A 7,500-nucleotide genomic window follows, 5' to 3' on the forward strand; every position below is an offset into this window, starting at 1 on the left:
GTTGATTTACACGAGGTGGGCTATATTCAGGAATGTGTGACCAGGGAGACAAATGAGTGGCTTACGAGGGACTATACAAAGCATGAGGTCCTTCAGGCCATCAAGCAGATGAATCCGAATAAAGCTCCTGGCATTGACGGTCTCTCGGGAAATTTCTTCAAATAGCATTGGGAGATCGTGGGACGCGATACCATTAATTTCTGTCTGGATGTCCTTAATGGGAACAAAATTGTTTCTAACCTTAATGAGACTGTGATCATTTTAATTCCTAAAATTAGAGACCCTTGTGAGTTGACTAATTTTCGCCCTATAAGTTTATGCAGGTTTGTTTATAAGATCGTCGCAAAGGTCTATGCCAATCGGTTAAAAATTGTTCTGCCTAGCTGTATCAGCCAAAATCAAAGTGCTTTCGTGCCGGGAAGGATGATTCACGACAATATTCTGATTGCACACGAGCTCCTTCACTATCTTTAAAGCTCTAAAAATGGACCTAACACAGGGTTCGTGGTTAAGCTCGACATGAGCAAAGCGTATGACCGCGTGGAGTGGGATTTCATCGAAACAATTATGCAAAAAATAGGATTTGACATGAAGTGGATCGATAATATTATGAAATGCGTTCGTTCGGTTAAATATATGGTTAAATGTAATAATATTTTATCCGACATTATTATTCCCGAGAGGGGTCTTCGTCAAGTTCTAGATGGAAGCGTTCTCGAGAATGCTGATCCAAGCTCAGGATAATAATTGTTTAAGTGGCATCTGGGCCAGTATAAATGGTCCGTGGATAAATCATTTATTCTTTGCGGACGACGCGCTTCTCTTCGTGAGAAATAAAAAAAGTGATGTTGAAATGTTGGTCCATTTGTTTCAATCTTTTTCTAACATTTCTGGACAAGAGATCAATTATGAAAAATCAATGATTCTCTTTAGTCCTAACACTCCTAGGGTTGTTCGAAATAATTTTAGTGATCTGTTGGGCATGACGGTGGTGGAAAATTTGAACAGCTACCTTGGTCTCCCCATCCCGATAGGTACGAAGAAAAAAGAGGCTTTTAATGTTATTAATAACAGTTTATCTTGCAGGATCACCAGTTGGACAAAGAGGCTACTATCCTTTGGTGGTCAAGAAGTGTTTATTAAAGCCGTTCTTCAATCTATACCAACATATGCGCTGTCGATTTTCTTAGCCCCCAAAGGAGTGATCGAGGATATCCAAGCTCAACTAAGCAAAATGTGGTGGGCTGGAAAAGATAAAGGCAGATTCTAGACAATGCTACCTTGGAAGACCTTGTGTAAACCGAAGGGCATGGGAGGGCTTGGAATCAGAGATGTTAGATTGTTCAACTTGGCTCTTTTAGGGCGTCAAGTTTGGAGGCTTATAAAAAATAAAGATTCTTTATGTTTTAAAGTGTTGTCTTCGAAATATTTTCCTGATGGCAATATTTTTAAAGCCAAAAAAGTGGACAAAGCATCTTTTACCTGGTCAAGCATTGCGGCAGCGGCGGAAGCTCTCAAAGACAGCTTTGGGTGGCAGGATGGGAATGGCGATATGATCAATATCCGGACTGATAATTGGGGAATGGAGGATCTCAATGGGGATGCCTTTAGAGAGGAATGTCTCAACCCAAATGAAATGAGTGTGAAAGACCTATGGCTTACGGATGGGAAGAGTTGGAATGTGGAGAAAGTTTACAAGCTGTATGGGCAAGATTGGGGTGATAAGATTTGCAACGTGCCTATCAGAGATGAGGAACAAGGAGATAGGTTGATTTGGTTTCACAACCCGCATGGGTGTTTCACTACGAAGTCAGCTTACTCATGGCTACTCTTGAAAGAAATGGGGTACGGACCACACAGAATTGTTTGGAAAGCTCTCTGGAAACTTGATACTTTGCCGAAGATCCGGGTTTTCCCCTGGCGTGTGGGGCACAAGATTCTCCCGACAAATGTCAAAATTGCCTCTATTAGAAATGGCTTTGCTAAAGGATGCCAAAGGTGCGGAGCTGAAGCCGAAACTCTTCTTCATGCGCTGAAGGATTGCCCAACATCACGTGAGGTTCTTTCATTGGCAGGGTGGTCCGAGAGAATGGTCTCGAAGAAGTACGACTACTGTATTGATTGGCTTGAGGATATGATGAGGGTTCTCGATAAGAAAGCTATGGCAGACCTTATGGTTTTACTATGGAATTGCTGGAACAATAGAAATAATTTCATTTTTAGGGGAAGAGAAGAGGAGGCTACGGTCATTTGGGAGAGGGCTAGAGCTTTAAGTGAAGACTTTTGCATTTGTAACCTATTAAAGGAGCCACTATTATCGTCTAATATTGAGGCTAAGAAATGGAAAAAACCTCCGAAGGGATTTGTTAAAGTCAACTTCGACGCTACTGTGGGGATAAACAGTATGGGGTACGGGGCGATTGTGAGGGATGATGATGGTTTCACGTTGGGCGGTGGAGGGGGATTTATTGAAACACGATTGTCGGTACTTGAAGCTGAATGTGTGGCGTTCGAAAAGAGCATCCAGCTGGCGACCAAGCTGAATATTAAGGGAGATGTGATTTTTGAAACGGATAATGCGGCTTTGGTCAACAAATTTAGGAATATTAGTACGGACATCTCTGTTCTTGGCGCGCGCATCAAAAATTGCACTGCTGCTTTCGAAAGCTTCAATTCTGCCGATTTAATTTGGACTGCTAGGGCCGGTAATAAAGTAGCAGATTTTATATGTACTAAAATGTGTAGAGAGAAAATGACGTGGTTTTTTGAGATGGATTATCCTATTGAAATCCACAATGATGTAATTACTGATGTTACGTAATATAGTGTTTTGACCCTTTGTGGTCGTTTTTTGCTCAAAAAAAAGAATGTCGACTGGTAGCGGAAATGGCCAGAATATATCGCGGGAAGGGCTGGGAAGGCTAAAAAGCAAGCGCAAAAGACATAGAGGACCCTATGGCGATAGTTCGGCTGAAAGTCCTGCTAGAGTGGTTAAGAGAAAACTCCTGGAACATGTCTCACCTTTAAAGGCGGTGGCTGGTGACCAGCCCCGCCAGGAGCCATGAAAATTCTTTGCTGGAACTGTCGTGGGGTGGGGAACCCTGCGACAGTTTGGGAATTTCGGCAACTTCTTGTGACTAATGTCCCTGATATCATTTTCCTGTGTGAAACTAAGATTAATTCTAACAGGTTCCAGCGTATCCGTTCCATATGCAGAATGGAGGGTTGCCTCGCAGTGGACTCCGCAGGAAAGAGTGGGGAGTTGGCATTACTTTGGCGGGATGGTCTAGATGTGTCGGTTCAAAATTATTCTAATTTTCATATTGACTCGTTGGTTAGGCTGGAGAACAAGGATGTGCTAAAATTTATCGATTTTTACTGCCAGACTGCTTCTAGATCGAGACAACAGGCCTGGGATATTTTGAGGAGAGTGCATCATAAGGTTAATGAAGGATGGATTGTTGGGGGTGATTTTAATGCTATTCTGAATCTCTCTGAAAAGGAAGGAGACCGTAGTAAACCCAAGGTGTTAATGGAGGAATTTTGTAATATCCTAGAGGAGTTAAAGCTCACCGATATCAAGCCTTGCAATGGATGGTTTACTTGGACAAACAATAGGGAAGGTGATCGGCTTGTCAAAGAAAGGCTGGATAGATTTGTTGCCTCGGATGTGATTCTGGATAAGTTCCCTTTCTTAGCTTCCTATGTCGTTCGCCAGTCCAGGTCTGATCACGAGGCTATCCTGATTGATACGAAAGGTAGTAAGCCTAATAGGGAGAGGACGGGTCACAAGGCGTGGTTTAGATATGATACGTGTTGGGCGGGGGAGCAGGAGCTTAAAGACTTAATTTCGAGCATTTGGGAGAAGGAGGAGAGCAACATGTTGGCGAAAATGGACATGACTCGTGATAAGTTGGGCCTTTGGCAGTTTAGTCGCTTTCGAAACTTGAAATATAAAATAAAAGGGCTGGAGAAGGAGATTAGTAGACTTATGGATGGCCGAACGGATGATCAAACCGCGTGTCTGCTCAAACAAGCTCGTGGTAAGCTTGGCCACCTTTATGATGTCGAGGAAAGTACTGGGCGCTTAGGGCTCGATCCCAGTGGCTGAGGGAGGGGGATAGAAACACGCGCTATTTCCATGTTCGTGCTTCGGGACGTAGGAGGAAAAATAAAATTTCGAGACTTAAAGATGAACAAGGGAATTGGCATGATAATGAGGAGGAGATATGTGGTATTGCCTGGAATTATTTTCATTCTTTGTTTAAGACTTTGATAAACCTGAGTGATGCCAGCGACTTCCAGCACATCCCTAAATGCATTGATATGGACACCAATCGGTTTCTGAATGATGCCTATACGGATGAGGAGATTTTGAAGGCATTTAAACAGATGGATCCTCGTAAGGCGCCTGGAATTGATGGGCTTTCGGGTAGTTTTTTCAAGGATCATTGGAATATAGTGGGGAAACATGTCCTGAGTTTATGCCATGATATTCTTAAGGGTGATAAGAGTGTTGATTGTGTTAATGAAACCCTGATCATTTTAATCCCTAAAATCAAAAATCCTGATGAGATGGCTAACTTCCGTCCTATTAGTCTGTGCAGGTTTGTCTATAAAATGGTTGCTAAGACGCTTGCTAACCGGCTCAAGAAGGTCCTTCCAAAGTGCATAAGCCAAAATCAAAGTGCTTTTGTCCCCAACCGCATGATTCACGATAACATTCTCATAGCTCACGAGCATGTGCACTATCTTAGGAGCTCAAAAAACGGCCCGGACAAAGGATGTGTGATCAAATTGGACATGAGCAAGGAGTACGACCGGGTGGAATGGAGTCTTATTGAGAATGTGATGGAAAAAATGGGTTTCTCTTCTGTTTGGGTTAAAAAATCATGGAGTGTGTTTGTACTGTTAAATATAGGGTTAAGTGTAATATGATTCAGTCGGATGTTATTATTCCCGAGAGGGGTCTTCGTCAAGGGACCCTCTTTCCCCCTACTTGTTCCTATTCTGTATGGATGCCTTGTCTCGTATGCTAATCCATGCGCAAGAGACTAATATGATTAAGGGCATTCGTGCTAGTTTCAATGGTCCTCAGATTAATCATTTATTCTTTGCTGACGATGCCCTTTTAATTGTTAGGAATAAACACAGTGAAGTGATGGAGTTTTCAAAAATACTGAAGTCCTTTGAGCGTATATCGGGTCAGTGCATCAATTTCGACAAATCCATGGTGTATTTTAGCCAGAACACCATTGCTTCTCAGCGGGAAAGCTTGAACAGCTTACTTAGGATGAGGGTGATTCCCAACCTTGATGCTTATTTGGGGCTGCCTATTCTGGTGGGTAAAAAGAAGCGCGATGCTTTCAAGAGTATCCTGGATCGAACTGCTAACAGGATTAATAGTTGGTAAAAGCGACTTTTGTCTTATAGGGGTAAGGAAATTTTCATTAAATCGGTCCTTCAAGCTGTCCCTACGTATGCGCTCTCGGTTTTCTTTGCTCCTAATGGTGTGTTGGAGGAACTTCAATCTATGATCAGTCGGGTTTGGTGGAGTGGTCAAGATAATAATCGGTGCTGGCATATGCTTTCTTGGGACCGCATGTGTTTTCCTAAAGGGGTGGGGGTCTTGGTTTTAGGGATCTTCGTCGCTTTAACGTGGCCTTACTAGGCAGACAAGTGTGGCGCCTTATGAGCTGTAGAGGTACGCTTTGCTTTCGGGTCCTAAGTGCCAAGTATTTCCCGGATGGGGACGTCCTTCACCCTAAGCGTGTTGAAAAACCCTCCTTCACTTGGCAGAGCATTGCTAAAGCTGCCAATACGTTGTACGACGGTTTTGGGTGGAACGTGGGTCGGGGTGATAAGATTGATATTTGGCAAGATAACTGGGGCTTCAATGACCTGTCGGGTGCCTCTATTAAGCTCAGCAGGAGGGAGGTCCATGAGGAGACAGTGAGTGACTTGCTTAATAACAAGAAAGACGGGTGGAATGTGAGAAGGGTTCTTGAGATTTACGGTGAAGACTTGAGGGACCAAATTTGCAAAATCCCCATTATTCATAATGGCCCTGACGATGACCGTATCTGGTACCACAACTCCCTTGGATATTATTCGACCAAGTCAGCCTACTCCTGGTTGACTTTGAAGCATGTGAGCCTTGGTCCTCACCATTTTATTTGGAAGATAGCGTGGAAACTCCAGACTCTCCCGAAGATTAAGATTTTTTGCTGGCGTTCGGGGCACGATATCCTTCCTACGTTCGATAATATTTTCGGTATTCGTAGGGAGTAGAGCAGCAACTGTCCGAGATGTGGGCTGGCTAGAGAGAACCTGCTTCATGCTATGAGAGACTGCCCTAGTGCTAAAGCGGTTCTGGTTCATGGAGGCCTGAATAATAACTTGCTTGAGGGTAGCTATGGCCGTTGTGTGGACTGGCTTGAGGATGTGGCTCGTACACTTGATCTGAAAGCTTTCTCTGACTTTATTACGGTGCTCTGGAATATTTGGAATAGTAGGAACAATAAAGTTTTTCAGGATGTGGAGGAGGAAGCTAGAGTGACGTGGGAAAGGGCTACTGTGTTGAGCAGGGATTTTCAAATTTTTAATTTCATGGATAAGCCGCTGCTTCCTAAATCGATTATGGAGAAAAGTTGGAAGAAGCCGGATCAGGGGACTGTTAAAATTAATTTTGATGCATCTTCGAACGGTAGGCAGTTGAGTTTTGGGCTGGTGGCGAGGGATCACGACGGTTTTGTCCTTGGCGGGTGGGCTGGTATGGTTGCGCAGAATGTTCAAGCTGAATGGGCTGAGTTTCATGCACTGGTTGAGAGCTTCAAATTTGCGCGCTTCAAGAACTGGCTTAAGCTGGAATTTGAAACCGATTGTGCCAGCTTGGTGAATAGGCTTAATAGGCGGTGGGCTGACTTATCCACTATGGGCTACAGCATTCGGGAGAACATTAAAATTTTGGATTTTTGTGATAGTTATCATTTTGCTTGGGCCCCGCGTAGTTGTAATAAAGTTGCTGATTCTCTTTGTAAGTGGGCTCAGGCTTTGAATTGTATTAAGGATTTCGATATGGATTATCCTGTTGAAATTCATGATGTTATTTTAAGTGATGCAATAAATTGAGGTCGACCTTTGGGTCTTTTTTTCGAAAAAAAAAAGAATGTCGCCTGGTAGCACATTGACCAAGTTTTTTAGCTCTTTAGGGGGGAGGTGATATTGAGCGAACAGGGGTTGTCCAGGGCACTGCCCACGCCCATCTCATGCCCAGACGTCGGTGCCCCCCATCACCGGTTAGGTTCCCGGCGGTGCTCTGGCGAGCTTTCCCGGCGGTGCTCCGGTGAGCCATCCCGGAATATAGAAAACGATGCTACGAGTCGTCCCGGTCCCTCCCCTTTTGAATCACTCGGTCCCTCCCCTTTCGGAACAAGAGCCTCCGGCACCTTGGGCCCTTGGTCGCGCCGGAGCATCAGGCACCATTGGTAACCTAGGACG

Source organism: Gossypium hirsutum, unplaced genomic scaffold, assembly GCF_007990345.1.
Source record: "Gossypium hirsutum isolate 1008001.06 unplaced genomic scaffold, Gossypium_hirsutum_v2.1 scaffold_29, whole genome shotgun sequence".
NCBI classification, from domain to species: Eukaryota; Viridiplantae; Streptophyta; class Magnoliopsida; order Malvales; family Malvaceae; genus Gossypium; species Gossypium hirsutum.